The sequence below is a fragment of the Phodopus roborovskii genome, unplaced genomic scaffold, assembly GCF_943737965.1.
Source record: "Phodopus roborovskii unplaced genomic scaffold, PHOROB, whole genome shotgun sequence".
Classification (NCBI taxonomy): domain Eukaryota; kingdom Metazoa; phylum Chordata; class Mammalia; order Rodentia; family Cricetidae; genus Phodopus; species Phodopus roborovskii.
Window position 1 is genome coordinate 26094708 of NW_026126460.1, and position 17451 is coordinate 26112158.

At 37.9% G+C, this 17451-nt stretch overlaps 1 protein-coding gene across 3 annotated transcripts in view; it reads left to right on the plus strand.

The window, feature by feature from the left end:
• Positions 1-17451, plus strand: part of Nyap2 (neuronal tyrosine-phosphorylated phosphoinositide-3-kinase adaptor 2) — a 227562-nt gene that overhangs the window by 148571 nt on the left and 61540 nt on the right. The window lies entirely within an intron of this gene.

Sequence of the window (17451 nt, forward strand, 5' to 3'; positions counted from 1 at the left end):
ACTCTGTAGATCAGGCTGGCCTTGAACTCAGATATTTGCCTGCCTCTGCTGCCTGAGTGCTGGGGTTAAAGGGGTCCACCACCACTGCCCAGCACCACCACTGCCCAGCACTTGTTTCTTTTATAGAGTATGAGAGTTCAGTTCCCAGCATTCATATTGCAACCCTCTCTAATTCTAGTCCCAGTGGATCTGCAGCCCACTTCCGGCCTCCATGAACACCAGGTATACATGTGGCATACAACATGTGGCAGACAAAACACTCACACACAAATTAAAAAGAAAAATCTTTAAAAAATTCTCTCGGAGACTTGCTCACAAAATAACCTGATAGAGACAGTCAGATTTTGGTCCTGCACTGTCATTAGATGCATTGGCTTCAGAAATCTAGTGTTCTTGTCTTTGACTGCTGACATCATGGTAACCACTGTATAGATTAGTAATTCGTGACTATTCCCAGGAAAATTAAGACACTGATCCAAAACCCAAACAATGGCTAGAGAAGTGGCTTGCAGGCATGTGACCTTGTGACACAGACATAACAACCTCAATTGACATCCCAGCACCCACATAAAACTGGGAATAGGTGCTCATGTGTCTCTAATGCTAATGCTCTGAACAGGGGTGACAGAAGGCTCTCTAGAGATTATCATTTACCGGCCTAACTTTTGATTCAATAGGGGACTCTGTACTAGAAGAGGACACCCATGTCCTCCTCCATCCTCTGCACACATATATGTGTATATATACCAAACATATATCATACACATATAAACAATAACAATGGCAACAATAAAATGGCTAAAGGCAATGACAGCTCCACAACAGATGATCCAAACCTGACTCAGGTAACCACAAAACGTTCTACTAAGTGCTCTCTGCCCCACCTTTTTGTCTTTAGACATGTGAGTCTGTTTATTCACACACTTGTCTTTAATATATATGTACACATGTATATATATATATACATATATATAAACATATACATATACAATTGTATGTATGTATGTATGTATGTATGTATGTATGTATGTATGTATATGAAGAATGGGCCAGTCTGTTGGTCTATTTAATCAGTCTTCTTTTAAAGCTAAAAAAAACTCTGTGTCAAAAGTGCTAAGGTTAAGCAAAGAATAACTAAAATTCCTTGGTTTTGGATATTCATGTGACTCCATGGTTAATTGGAATGGTGACATTGTCAGTTTTCCTCATGCCGTTTATTCTAGAATTGCAGTTTAGAATCACTGAAGAAAAGATAATTTCATAAATAATTGCTCACATTTCTGGGGGTGCAGCTTAGCTCAGCTGTCCTTGATTGATGCAAGTAGACATGTTTATCCCTAGTGTTTGTATCCACTGGCTGCTGAATCTTAAAGTGCAATTTCTTGTCAGTGATTTAAAGCAGTAATTCTCTCCATTAAGAAGAACCCTTGTTACTTTAGACTCTAAAATCCAGTCATGTTGACAATTCAGAAATAAACTACACTGGCCTGTTTAAAAAGAAACTCTCAGTTGTATCTAAGTTACTCTGTTGGAATATACTACAACTGATTTCTTTCCCTCTTGACCAGTTAATTGAAACAGGAACTTTATTTTCTGGGTTTTATTTTCTATCATGGGTTTTGAAAGCTTTGACAAGAGTAATGAGTACACTCCTATGATTAAGTAAAAAAGTTCTTAGTGCCATATTATAGTGTCTGGTGCATGGCCTCTACTTAACTAAATGATCTAGGGCTGTAGAAAAAGACTGGATGTCATTAACAAGTAGCTTCCATCTTGGCCCAACCAAAAAGTCACTGAGACTTTGGATAAGATTTTTATGCCCTAGTTTTCCAACTTGTCAAGTGAAAATAGTAAGTGGTAAAACTCAGGTCTTTTGTGCTTCTGTGCTTTGTGCTTCTCTGGATGTCTGAGTGGCCTGGCAACCCCCAAACAAACCTCTGACTCTTCTTATCTGATGTCTTCACTTGCTCCAAGGATTCCTATAAATCTCACTAAACTGTGTCAGTTTCAGCCTGGAAACTCTACCCAGAATTCTTTAACTTAGAATTTTACAAATGACAGTGCCTTTGTGTGCTTTCCTTGTACTTTTGTAATGTTTCAAAAGTTATTCAAATGTCTCATATTTAAAATTATTAAAAATTAAAAATATTAAAATTAATATTATTAAGACAAAATGCAGACAGTACAAGAACTATATGTTATAGTAATTTTATTTCTTGTAACACATTTGCCTGCTGTGTATTTCTCAGAGTCAAAGCAGAGACAAACCATGACGTGTGAACTTGAATGAATATGCATTATAACTTGAAAAGGCTATTGAACTTGAGCAGAAGAAATCATGTAAGAAAAATGTTTGACCATTAAGTTTCAAACAAGCAGGCTTCCATGACCTAGAAAATTTCACATTGAAATCAATATAGTCATTCAACAAGAGAAGTAATGCTAAATACTGAATCCATGCTTATACTCTTAAGTGGCATGATTTAAAGAGCCATTTCATTCCAGGCATATTTAATTGGAATAAAAAATACATAAAGATTATAACCATGAAGCATTTCAATGTAAGCCATTCTGTAGATGTCAAATCATCATTGGCTACTGTGCCAATGAATGAGCTGTGGAAATTGGTCGCTTTTGGATGTCTGGAATTAAGAAGGTGCATTTATAAAAGAAAGTAAGAGATTAACACTTTAAAGAAGGAATTCCAATCTGCTAAACATTATGCATTATTGAGCACAAATAGAAAGAAGAATGAAAACCTCTTCAAGCAAGTCATTTAATCTCTTTGAAAAGAAGTAATGTGGAAACCTAGGGAATTATTATGGTGCCACTAGCTGTCTTAAGTGTGCATGTGTGTTCTCAGGTAAAACTGAGTTCATTTATAAAATATTTTAAAAGCTTTTCATAGTTTTTTATATAAAATAATTTCCTCCAGAAGTTTGCAACTGAATAACAACTCTAAATTTAATAAGGTGTATGTATCAGTGTACGGCGATTCATGGTTGAAGCAAGCTCATTATTGCAGCTTGCTGATGGGAGTTGGGTTAATTAAACATCCCACTCCTAGTAGAAAAGCCAATCAGCTGGAGAATCTGGGCCATTGCTGTTCCCAAAGGAAGGAATGAAGGCCCTAATGAGTATCTGAGAGGAGAGGGACAAGTGTTGATGACATGAATTTTGAATCTATGCATGATATCTAGGTAGGTATACAACTACCTAAGTGGGGGAGGGGCACTTCAATTGAGCCATCTTAGCCTTCCTTCTGACTATGGATAACAGAAGAGGAACTGTACCTACATCTTCTCCTGCTCCAATTTTAGTTGCATTCAGTAAGATGACATTTTTCTACTTTCTGCAAGCATTTTCCTGTTATAAATGGGATTATTATGACTAAACAAGAAGGAGTATGAAAAGGTATTAAATAATCTTAAAGACTTCTGGGTAGTTAAGGGTTGCTTCAGGAGGGGGATTCATATTCCTCAAAGGTAACCTATTTAAGTTGTTCAAATAAAAGTAACCCTCACTCATGCCCAATCAAGTAACATTAATTAAATTTGATAGGACACACACACACACACACACACACACACACACACACACACACACACCATGATGGTAAGAAGGGCATTTATTAGAAATGAGGGATTCGGGAGGACTAAAGATGAGAGAGGATAATGTAATCAATGTGCGTACTATATGCAGACATATGTATGTGATTATGAAAGAATAAATAAATTATAGTAATTTGAAACAAGTATAGACCAGATCAGGACATCCATTTATTGTCTAATACAGACTCCCTCATGATGCTGTGGATGGATATTCCCATCATGTCTTTTTGTTCTCATGACACAACTAAAATATCTGAATGATTTAATTGATAGCAGCCCCCAAGAGAATGATCAGAGCTGAGGTGAAGCGTTGCTTTATTTGAGTATCACATTATGGATGTCAAATTTGCCTTTATACCTGCATACTAATTTTACCGTTTTGACTGATTAGTTATTAGCCACTTACTAGTGATTAACACCAAGAGAGAGCTGTCAGAAGATGAAAGCTTGTCAGTGGCACAATGGTCAGAGATATTTCAAACCTAGGAAATTCACACAAATCATCCCACATTGTCTCACTACATCTAGTGATAGGTCTCCACTCAAGGGCATGTTCTGTATGTGGTGTCCACAGCTCTCCCTTCTCTCATTCTATCTCAACCTCAGTTTCTTTGTACTAAGCCTGAAGTCACGTAAAGTTATCTCGTTGTTATCTGACTCTGGTCCATTTTCCATCCATACTCCCTTAACCCTTGCACTGGTTAGTTTTTCTGAACTTGGCACTAACTAGAGTCACCCAGAAAGCAAGAATGTTGAGGAATTGCCTCCATCACATTGCCCTGAGAGCATGTCTATGAACATATTCTTAGTTGTTAATTAATATAGGAAGATCCTGCCCACTGTTGGTGATGTTGTCCCTAGTTGGGTGTGGCACTATTTTAAAAAGTGGCAGAGCAAGCCAAAGGAAATGAGCCAAGAAGTAGCTTTCTCCCATGATTTTTACTTAAGTTCCTACCCTGAGTTCTCTGTGATTGACTGTGACACATGGCAGTGTGAGATGAATAAATCCTTTCCTCACCCAAATTGATTTTAGTTAGTGCAATTGAAAGCAAGTTAATATACTTCTCATGACATATCTGGCCTTCCACCTTTTTCTCTATAAAGGCTTTTCTGTCACTGCCATGCCATAAACACCCTCTGTAGGATTCTTCGTGAGCTCCTTCCTCTCATTCTTTATAGGAGCTTTCTTCATGTATGTGTTAGAGGTTCTTCTGGCCTAGGACTGACAGAATTGTAATGTCATATGTTAAAGGCATGATCAGGGCATGTGATGGGCGTGGTTTTGCCATAAGAGCTAACAATTTTCCAGATCAAGATCATCTTTAAAAATGTGCATTGGTCCCTATAACTGAGCACAATTTTTTTTAATACTTTTTACTTAAATTTTAAACAAATTTGTTTTACATGTCAATCCCAGTTCCTGAACCATCACACCCTCCACTGTTCCCACCACAAACCCCCATCCCACACCCTTTCTGCTCCCCAGGGAGGGTGAGGACTTCCATGAGGAGTCTTCATATCTTTTGGAATAGGGCCCAGGCCCTCTCAGATGTATCTAGGCTGAGGGAGTATCCCTCTATGTGGAATTGGCTCCCAAAGTCCATTCATATACTAGGGATAAATACTGTTTCACTACCAGAGGCCCCATAGACTGCCCAGTCCTCCTAACTAATAGCACATTCAGGAAATCTGGGTCAGTCCTATGCTGGTTTCCCAGCTATCAGACTGGAGTCCATGAGCTTCTCCTTGTCAGGTCACCAATTTCTGTGGGGTTCTCCAGCCTTGTCTTGACCCCTGTGCTTATCACACCTTCCTGTCTGAACTGATGCCATTTTTTTTAAAGACATGGGTCATATGAAGTTCTCATTCCCTGTCCATAGTTGTTATTAATGAATGAATGAATGAAGTTCATACTTGTGGAGTTATTGATTTTTCCAAACGTAAACTTTTTAATAGCATTCTTAAATATCATTGTTATAAAGTATTGATAACCTGAATTATTCACAGGGAGCCAAGATGAACACTAGTTAAGATAGTTAAAGACCAAAGGTTCTAAGTAAAGCCCATTGAAGACTCAGGCTTAGATAATTTATACATACTATATGTACAAATAATTTACATATTTAAATATGAAAATGTGTTTTAGCTAAAAGAAGAACTACTGCAATTACAGATTGAGCGATAAAGACAAACATCAAGTGAGACAGCAACAAAAATAAAAGCAAATACTTTTTTCACAGGTCAAAGAAGTACTAATATAAGTTCTACGAGAAACAGCAGAGCACAGACCATCACCAGTGATTGCTGGCAGCAGTCTTTGCAGTTGGTTAGCTTAGCTGGGCTCCAGGTGGCATTGAATATGGCCTGCTTACTGTTGAATTTTTAGAAAATTGAAAGAAAGTAAAGATAAGCCTGAATATTCATTTTCACAGTTTTGTTTAAAATGTAATTTTTAAACCAGCTTTAAAACTACCTTGCTATACTATAAGATAGTTTGGCAACTCAAATTTTGTATCTGTCTTTATTTGTGTGTGTGTGTGTGTGTGTGTGTGTGTGTGTGTGTGTGTATGTGTAAAAGATCAGCAGTCCAATTCCCCAGGACAACAGATAGATTTCCATCTAACTTGCTATTTTAGGACAAAAAAAAACTTCCACAGCTACAGGCTTTTATTCCCCCAAAAATTTACCTTTAAGATCACTGCAATTAAAAAATGATATACATGGAAGTATTCTATAAAATATCTATTTTTACCTACTTTAGAAGAGTGATCACAGAACCCCAGCTATATCCAGAAATAACGTGCAGTTCATTTCAAAAGAGGGGTATGGAAAAGGATGAAAGTGCCAGAGATCCTTGCTATTGTCTGTGCATCTTCCTCTTCAGTTAGAGCTGGATGAACGATCTGACATCTTAAGTGAATAAATAATCCTGGTACCTGGAGCATAAAGAACTGTAGACAACTAAGCCATTTCCTACCCCTTTGGGAACAGCTTCAGGTTGCTGATTGAAGTCTAAGCCTTGAAGATGGAGTTGAGGCAGAAGGAAGTCGAGAGAGGTAGAGAGGATGGAGGGGTATGGGGAGGTAGAGGATGGAGGTGGGGGTGAAGAGATTAGAGGAACTTGGAGAGAGGTGGAAGGAAGTGAGGGAAATGAAGGGCCATCATATAGATGGAACCTCCCTCCCTCACAAGTACCAACTCTGAGGACAAACTGGCTGATCTCATTATATAAAGGTCCAAACCTTATACTGCCAGGAGTATGACAGTCACTAAAATCCAACTGCTCATATGCTTTTCAAACATCATAAATATTTTGATTTTCTTTTAATGTGATTACATCAAATGCCTCCTCCTCCAACATTAAGTTTAGAATTTGCAAAACAAAACAAAACAAAAGAACTCGCAGAAAAACTAGCAAGCACTCAGACTTTATTTTAAAACACTTGTCCCACCATAAAGGCATAAGAGGTAATACTCCGAAATACAGAGTAGCTGGCACAAAAAAGGGGTGGGGTGGGGGAGGGGAGGGCTTTTATGCTGAATGGCCTTCCAGAATAATATTTATAAGGGCAAAGCTACAGATATAAAAGTAGTGGTGGAAACATTTGTCCATCACTCATTCTTCTATTAACTTCCATGGCATTCCTTGCTAAGTCCTTATCCAGACACTAATTAAGCAGAGGCTTGCGTTACACATCAATTTTTAATATCCACTCCTCACAGGAAAATGAAACCTGCACGATGCAGCTTCCCCAGTTAAAAGCAGCCCTGACCTAGTTCCCTATGAAATCAATGAAGGGCTTCAGAAGCTGACGTTTAAGGAAGCCAGCTCTCATAATCTGGGTTGGTGTGAAATATGTTTCCCTGGGCTTCAGTTATCATTTCTTCTCTCCTGCCTGTCTCCTTCCTTCTACCTCCTTCATTACCTCCCATTCCTTTTATTCTCTCCCTCTCCCCATTCCTCTGGCTTCCCTGCCTCCTTGTTATTCTAACAGCAGAGGAGGCTAAAGTAGGTGGGGAGACAGGGAAGTGAGGTCATGCCACAGTTATGGGCCCCCAAGGAGTTGTGAGTTCAGCTACATTTGAGGTGGTTTCTTGTTAACAAGTGCTGAGTCTGAGGCTGGAAGAGAACAAAAGCCTAAACCCTCTGCCCCTTTCATTCAAGTATATTGCAGAATATTCTAACAGAATGTGGCCTTTAGATACTTAGTGTCCTAAGGCCATCAGAGTAGGAATAAATCACTACCATCTAGATGGATAAGTCATGGTCCTTCCTGCGCTAAGGAACACACAGAGTCTACATCTAAACAGGGGCACTTCCATGGGGAGCATAGAGGCACCCATTAAGGGTTAATGTGCACCCACATAGGTGGTTAGTGTGAACTTTTGGCCCTAGATCCTGTAGATACTGCCTCATGCTAAACTTCACAGTCATTAATCTCAACTGAGAGACTGGTGGGAAAAAGAGTGTAAATTCGATCACTAAGCATATCCATGATGGGAGCCCTTCAAAGGCCCAGAAATTTCTATTAAAGATGAAAGACAAGCTTAAAAGTTAAGAATCAGCATTTGTTCATGCCTCATTTGTTCATGCTAATCCTAAGACTCACCTCAGTACAAATACAAGTATTTATTTACTATGGTAAAGTCTATGTAACATTCAACTTATAAGTAATTTTAAGTATATACTTGGATAACAGTCAGTAAATTACCACAGTGTGTTGCCATCACCATTGAACAACCTAAAATCTATCTCCTCCTCCTTGTCCCTTCCAAACTGAAAATTTGGCTATACTCTAGCCAAAACTTGATTTTTTGAAAAAAAAAATGGAAATCTTAATGGTTATTGGCATGGGAATCAAAATTCCCTAGACTCAATACAGGTGAAGAGAAGCTTATTTGGGGAGGATGCACTCACACAGGAAACAGATGACTGCCACAGGTTCCCTCTCCAAGGATGCCAACCCTGCCACCTGTATGCTCTCCATGGCCCAAACTGGAAGTAAGATGGGCTGGAGAGATGGATCAATGGTTAAGAGCACTGGCAGCTCTTCCAGAGGTCCCGAGTTCAATTCCCAGCAACTACATGATGTCTTAAACCACCTGTAATGACAAATGGTCGTGGAGTTTTATAAGTCAGGTTTGACTTGTATTTTAATATAATTAATAATGCTGATCATTTTATATGCATTTATTAGTTAACATATCATCCTCAGAGGAATACATACCTAAGGTGTTTCCCATTTAATGCTGTATGATTTGAACATTTGAGGTTAATACTGAGTTATAAAAGTTCTATACATAATCAAGGTATGTTTTTTCTTTCTCTGTGTGTGTGCTTGCACACATCTGCAGAAGGCAGAGGACATGAGGTATTTTTCTTTTCACTTTCTTCCTTATTCCCTCAGAATAGCATCTTCATTGAACTAGAATCTCTGTTTGAGCTCGGTTGGTTATTCAGCTTCCAAAATTCCCTGGCTCTGCTTCCCAGTGCTGGAGTTACAGATCCATGGTAATCTAACACGTTTTACATGAGTGCTAGGGATTTGAACTCGTGTCCTCTCAGTTGCACAGTCATGCTTTTATTCAATAAGGAATCTCCCCAGCACCTAGTATGCCATTAATCCTTTACTAGACATATAGTTTGTAGCTATTGACTCCCATCCCATAGACTATACTTTCATTCTGCTTATGAAAACCATTGACTCATACATTTTTCAGTTTCAATTTATTCTAATTCATTTACTTTTGCTTTTGTTACCTGTGCTTTATTGTTAAATTCAAAAATCACTCTCAACTGTCTCTTAGAATTTTCTCTTATGTTTTCTTTGAGTGTCACAATGTAAGACAATTTTAAATAATGAAATGAAGATTGGAGTTATATTTGTAACAGAGATGTCACTTTTCTGAGGGAAAGCATGGCAGACGAAGTCGCTGCCACACAAACAGGCACAGGAAAGAAGATGGATAGGTTAAGACTGAACACCTTGGAAAGGAATCTGACTCTCCTTCTCCCTATGTAGCTTTCTGATTCTAGAGGCATATTATCAATTTCACTTAAGATATCCATTTGTGGAGAAAGATTAAAACTAGTTCACATATGCCCTAATAGAATTTATATGTGCATTTCTTCTCTTAGATGTTCTGACATATTTCACATTTTGTGAAATAGTTCCAAAACACCCTTACTATCTCCAACCAGTTTTTTTCTAGAATAAGTAAATTGAAATCAGGAGAAAAACAGTGCTATGGACATTCACTACTGCTCCCACCAGGGGTATTATCCTTGTAGGAATCGTTTCAATTTTGTGAAATTTTTCATATGAATGTCATCTTCATCTCCCTCAAATATGGCCATCAGCAATTGTGATTGCAGCAGTACACAGTTGTTTCTTTGCATTGGCAGATATTAAATGCTCCTCTTATCCTTTTTGCTGGGGTGCCATCCTCCTTAGCATTTGACGTTTGCTTTAGGAACATTTATGAATGTAATAGAAATGGTATTTTTCCTCTCATAAATTAATATATTTAGTGCTTAAATGTTTTTAATTCTTTAAGGATGGAGAGTTTTCCCATCTGTCTGTTAAAATGATTTGAGTCTTAATTAAATGTGATTGCACCTGTGCATAGATTCAACTACCCACACACTTCCCACTAAAAACAGTGGAAAACCTTGCTTTTCCTTCAAAAAATTAAAAATAAATTGAACTATGACCTTTCTTTAAAAAAATGCATAGGCATGCAAGACTGGAAACATTAAGAAATGTTAAATGAGAGTTTTCCTTGGCTGTTTTAGATCAACTGCATGTTTTATCTCCTAATGGTTGTCATTAATGCAACAGAGTTGTCTACCTTGTAGAGTGAATCACCTTTTCATAAGTGAGCCTGCACAGCTGAAGCAGCCAATGAAATAATCAGAAACCAGCCATATCATTTTGTGCCTTTATGTGTTCTTAGTTTTGAAAGCCTGATCCTTCCTTATTTAAGAATTTGGGGGTAATCATAACAGAACATAAATAAACTATGGAGATTATCTTCAACTTTGAAGTCCTCAGATTTTTTTCTCTTCCTATACCTCTTCTAAAATATTCTTTAAAATGTGAAAATAGATAAGCACCTATGTTATTTTTTACTTTTATCCTTCACTTGAAAAAAAGAGGATAATTAGGATAATTTCATCTAAAAATAGGTAAAGCTATAAAAGAAAAGGGGCCTCACCAAGTTAACAATCCAAATTACTTTAAGAAGGATAATAAATTTTCATAATGTTCAACAGTGGCATTGACTCTTTATATTAGAAATAACAAAAATATTTTTAGAAAACCATATTTAGGACCAATTCTAAAAAATTCAATTTAATTATGCCTTAAGAATGAAGAGCTTAAAAAAAGAAAAAAAAAAAACTATCCCCCTCCCAAGCCTTTAATAAGCAGTAAGGAAGCAGAATGTCTAATGTAGCACTTATTCTCCCAATGCTGGCTTTGAAGAACCTTGAGTCTAAATGCCTCCTTTACGATAAGAACATGGGTGCTCAGAAGAGGACAGTGTGGCCCAGGGCCTGAGAGTTAATTAGAGGGTAATTCTAAGCTGGAACTCAGGTGCTTATCACTCCAAAGTCAATTCAACAACACTGTTGCTATACTATGCTCTGACTGAGACTCCCCATATCAAAATACCCAAAGGGGTGTGGACTCTGCACGCAGCCCCCCAGATTGTCAGTATTAACTCATACTCTGCATTATTAGTACCAGTTTTATACTTCCTAAAAATATTTAGACCATTTATAAATAATATGGTAATAACCTCTGCAACAGCATCCTTGATTTTGATTCATGAGTATTACCAGTAATTTCTAATAGAGTAACTCAAGCTTGGTGATATATAAAATCATCTTCCTTCACCAAAGTTATTCTATCTTTTAAAATCTCCTCTAATGGAATCCTCCCTTCCTTCCCCTAGTCATTCTCTTCATCTCTGACTGTTCAAAGGATTCTCCTGCTTTGATCACTTGAAAGCAGACAAAAACAGAGATGGTAGCTGCATCAATAGAATTCCATGTTTTTCCTTTTCAAAAAGAAAAAAAAATCTGTTTGAATTCCTCTTAACAGATAATTATTATATTGTTTTTCTCATGATAATAGTAAGCAGAAACTCTATAAATGAAGATAGATTTTTTTTAATTTCTTACTGAAGAATAACCAAAATCATAGCTATTAAAAAAAAGAATATGTTCATGTATACTTTTCCAGGGTTTTGCTTCATTTCTTCTAGACTCTGGGGATGGGACTTCCTGGCTTTAGAAAAAACAATATTTTTAAATAAACATCCATATTCTGTCCATGGCAAGTAAATATTTGCTTTAAAACCTCATTAGGTCAGACTTAGCTTTGTAGTTTGAAAAATAGTGGGCATTAGTGGGGAAACGTTCACATAAAACATGACTTCTGTAAAGGACTTAGGTTCTCATGAATCCTATTTCCAAAGAGAAATTTTTCTTTTGGCAAGGAGCCACAACTTCACCTTCATTAAATACAAACCATGAAAGTTGTTTATAAAGATGAAATACCAGTAAACATTTACTAGTTCAGCCTCTTGGCATCAGGACTGCCCAACCCTTTGCAAAGGATGTGTTAGAACTTGGTGGCACACTCATGTTCATGCAGGGACATCTTGAGTTCTGTGGGTTTTATGAGAGCACAGACAAAGCAGGCATGGTCATGAAGCTCTGACTTGGTTAAATTCACATGTCCCAGTTTTGATTGATTTTGCCTCCTAGGTAAAATTTCCTCTAAAAGCACTGATACTTTACCTTGCCCTCTTCCTTCCTTCCTTTCTTTCCTTTCTTCCTTTCTCTCTCTATTTTCTTCTGTGTTTCTTGCTTTCTCTCCCTTCCTTCCCCTTCCTTCCTCCCTTTCTTCCTTCCTCCCTCCCTCCCTCCCTCCCTTCCTTCCTTCATTCCTTCCTTCCTTCCTTCCTACAGTGTTTCTCTATAACTTTGGAGGATGTCCTGGAACTCACTCTGCAGACCAGCCTGACCTCAATCAAACTCCTAGAGTTCTTCCTGCTCTGCCTACCAACTACTGTGATTAAAGGCATACACCACCACCATCTGGTCCCTGTTTCTTAAAAATGAATTAATACAGAATGTTTAGCTTCTTTACATGTCATCTCAGATAATAAATACTCTTCCCACATGCAGCTTATTTTAAGCAAGAATTGAAAGTATTGTGGATCCTTGATTTTGCCCTTTTACCTGACTGCTGAAAGACTGGCCTATGCTGTTTGGCAGGACCAGACATTCCCAAGTTTTGACTTACCTACATTCCATGTGCCTGTGTGTCCTCATACAACATTGGCTTTCTGGTGAAAGGGTAGCCAAGGATCTTGCAGTCCTCTCAAAACTATTCATGCAGAAAGTTCTGGGTCCAGGCATGAGCAGGATCAGTGTAGAAAAGAGGATGTACCTGTAGTGTGCTGGGCACAGACCTTTGGCTTGACAGACTTCTCACTCCATTATGAAGGAGTAATAGAAAGGGAGTCAGAACTCAAATCCTCATAGGGTAATATTGAGGGTGAAAGGGTACATCTGACTCAAATTAAATACATGAAACCAAGTGGCAGTAAAGTGTAAATAAGCATGATAGTACCTGAAATTTGGACAGGACTTCAAAAGTGGCCTAGTATTGTATGAAATACTACAGTCAGAAGTAAAGGAATACAGTCCTAGAAAAAAGGTGTTGTGCTCTAGTCAACACAGCAATTGCAGCTTGTTTAATTGGAACTAATCAAAGCCTAATTGTTCACCAGTCAGATTCTTGGTAACATACCGGAGTAGGCTTTGGTTTCCCCATCATTAAAATCAGAATGATGTAGTCACATTACAATGATCACGGTCTGCTTATGGGAACTTGACTTCTGAGTTACTTCATGTAACTGCTTCTGTCTTAGAGAGTTCCTTTAGCATGGTGGTCACCATGTCAGTCCATTGTCTTGTTGCTTAAAATTAGAGTGCCTGGCTTGAAAATGTTCAGACAGATGGAGTGAGCCATGTACCATTTAGAGGTGTATTTATAAGCAGAGTTAAGGCAGGAAGTCTTGGTCATTTCGTTTTTCTCTAGAATTGTAACAGAGGTACACAATATGAAACTTAGAAGCATATTTAGAAAGATTTTGTTTCAAGCTTCTTGTTTTATTTGGGAAATTTAAAATATGGTCAATATTACTTCCTCGGAGTCCCAGGGGTTACAGAATGGAGCAGAGTATAAATCATCTAAATTGCACACCAGCATTCCGGGCTTATGTTGAAATTATTTCCATGTTGAAGTGTTTAATATTTCCTTTTGAGTATTTTCTAAGGATCTAACACTGACCTTAGTCACTACGGAAAAGTCTTATTTAATTTCTTGCTTATTGCGAGTAGTTTTTCTCCGCCACCAGTCTCCACAGCCGCGCCACCCTAAATAACATACAGAGACTCTGTATTTGATATAATGCTGTTGGCCAGGTACTAGTTTCTCATCGGCTAGCTCTGTCTTAATTATTAATCCATTTTTATTAATCTAAGTACTTCCACGTGGTTTTATCTTACCGGAGAGAGAGGCCAGCGTTCTGCTCTCTCCATCTTCCATCATGACTCCTCCTTACTACTTCCTGGAATCCTCCTTGTCTCCTAGTCCCACCTATCTTGCTTTCCTATTGGCCAACAGTGCTTTAGTCATTAACCAGTATGAGAAACAAATTTACAGAATGATATCTCCCATCACTTGCTATGATTCTTTGTTGCTAGTCTGAATAGAAAAGTATAAAAATTTGGGTGAGATACCATCCCCATTCAAATTCATGTGAATAATATATGTAAATATATGGGTAATTATTCCCATATATTGACTGTATATTTGTAATAAACTTACTAAAACCAAGGTATTTTAAATATTTCTTAAATAGTCACTGAAGATTATCCATTTCATGAAGGAGTTTTTCTAGAATTAAAGCAAGGAGGAAAACAAGATTGAAGAATTGAGATTTCAGTTTAGTGGGGTGAGGGCAAGTGTGAGTGCATGTCCATATGTGCCATGTCATGTGTGTAGAGGGCAGAGGATAACTTCTGGGAATTAGTTCTATCCATTGCTTTGGGTTTCTGGGTTCTAACTTAAGCATGTGCTGCAAGTTATTTTGCTAGCCAAAACTTCTGAGATCTAACCTCATCCCTCCTTAATTTTTAAAAACAGTATATGTATAAAATATTTTCATTCATTAGAAATTCAACAATATTACATCTAGACTGTTTTTTATAGAAGGGGAAGTGTGAACTAATATATTTTAAAATTATGTGCTCAGATAATTCAAATGCTACAAAAATTACAACCCCTCCAAAATTTATGGTTTAATACAATGCAGCAGATCCTTGGGTCATGCATGTTTCCAACCAAGATTTTATCGCAGACGAGGTGACAATCAATTAATGGACTGAAAGATGAGCCTCTGTTAATGGAGGGATTTCCAAGTGCAGGCTCTGCCAGCTCTTAAGACTTCAACAAAATCCATTATGCAAGAGACGTAGGAACCTGACTATGCTATGTGGACAGCTCTGAGCACAGCTGGAATGAGCAGTCACCAGTCTCCCACCTACTACTGGCTAGAGCATTGTTATATCACTCTCTTACTGCAAGGAGTAAGGGGTTGGTTAGGTTGATGGCCAGAGAGATTGGCAAGAGGATTTTGGGAGTAGCCTCTGCTCAGAGATCATTTTAGCTTTCATCCTGTGAATACAGAGGCAATTGTAACTGGCATTCTTCTAGTAAGTTGTCTCTCTGCCCTGATCTGATGAGCTTTTTTGATAGAAGCTTTGCCATAATAGTTTGATATTCCAGTACTTCTTGGTGATCTTGGTGAATGATTTTTAGATACAGATAATTTGATGGTGATGTCTCCATAACTGTCACAGGCTTAAATCATTGGCTTGAACAGCTGAAGAAGTTTTCAGCTCAAACATGGGCCTAGTGGGCAGATAAGCAAAACTTCCTGGGAAAGTAACCATGATTGACAAACTGATTTCATTGCACCTATGAGAAAACAGCAATTGATTTCTATGTCAGCAGCAGAGTTTCAGTGTGCTGAGCTAAGTGGAGCTATGAGCACCCTGGTTCTCTACAAAATTTTGCCAATTGTCATGTGTGAGCTTGGGCAAGTTACAGAAGAACTTTGAGGTGTTTTTACTGCTTCAGATGGTTAGAGTTGGGCAGGCAATGGAGCTCAGCTAGTGGACTGCTTGTGTAGCCTGAAGCTATGGTTGTGTCTCCCTCTAGCATCTCATAAATACTGATAACGTGCACACTTGTAATCTTAGCACCTGCAAGATAGAGGTGTGACAATCAGGTGTTCAAAGTTTGTGGCTATGTAGCAAGTTGGTGAGTAGTCTGGGATACATTAGACCCCATCTTTAAAAAGACATCCATCAGTCCTTGGTGCATATTAAACTCTGCCTCAGTGTACCTCTTCTTATTACTGAGATTTTATACTGTGTACCTCCTTAAAAAAAACTTGGAGTTTCAGATTCATTTAAAATGGTCAGATCAGCAAATGACTGAGCTGCGTACGTGTGTGTGTGTGTGTGTGTGTGTGTGTGTGTGTGTTTGTGTAAGAGAAGGCCTCTCTGACCACAAATGACAGGGTTCACACAAGAATGAAGGAATAATGATAAATAAAAATTTCCCATCATCCCACTGCCCTCTGATTGTGGAGACAGAAGACCTTTTGACCTAACCTCCTAGAGATTCAAGAAATGAGATGACAGAAGGTCAGAAAAGGATCCAGTGCATGTCTAGACTTGTAGGTAAACTATCTCTGTCTGGCAGTGATCAGCTCCACACAGCACTGTTTTTGAAAGACACAATAACATGCAATTAAGAGTTCAGGTTAGGGTCACAGAAAGAATTGTTCATTTGTATTATACGGAAGACATGACCAAAAGGAGACAGGAGACCTCACTGTGTATTCACCAGGGTGTTTATCTTTAAAAACAAACAAACAAACAAAAAACAGAAAGAGGTTGGTTCTGAATTGGCACGTGTCACTTACTAAATCCTCTATCAGCAGTAATGATGGGGGAGGCCTTGGTACCTTCTCCCCTGTGAATGGATTAATGCTGTGTCACAGGAACAGATTGTTTTTCATGCAAGTGTGTTTCTTATAAAAGATGAGTTTGCTTCTATTTCTATCTGTGTCCTTCCCTCTCCTTTCATTGTCCTCCATTCCTCCATCTCCTCCTTCCTCTTCCTTGTTTGTTTGCCTTCCTTTTGACCTTCTGCCAAGGGATAGTGACACACTGAAGACCCTTACTAGTTGTGGGCCTTCTGCCATCGACTTTAAGGCTGTAGAAATATGAGAAATAAATATCTATCCTTTCTCAGTCACCCACTAAAAGCACGGTTATCCATCAGATGAACAGAGTGCACAAAACACAGTAATTACCTATCTAGAAATGGAAACAGCTACATAGGAACTGAGAAATTATGAGTTTGTAGAAAGGTTCCATATGATATAAGAAGGATCTTTTGGACAGTTTATGTTACTAAATTCAAAATTGGTTTAACTGATGTCAAACAACATCAAAATATTCGGATATAGGTAATTGTCTTTGCTTCCTGAATAGATTTCTTTGAACCCTCAGTATTTCTTAATTTCATAGTTTTTAATCTAATTGTCTGACTAGTTAGTTCTTAATTCAGTTTTTCCATTTTGCAAATGTCTTTTTTGACAGTTATTTTGAAGAGTTATATCATTATTTTATTGAGAAAACATATTTAATCTTGAAAGCAGTTCTTAAATATATATGTACATG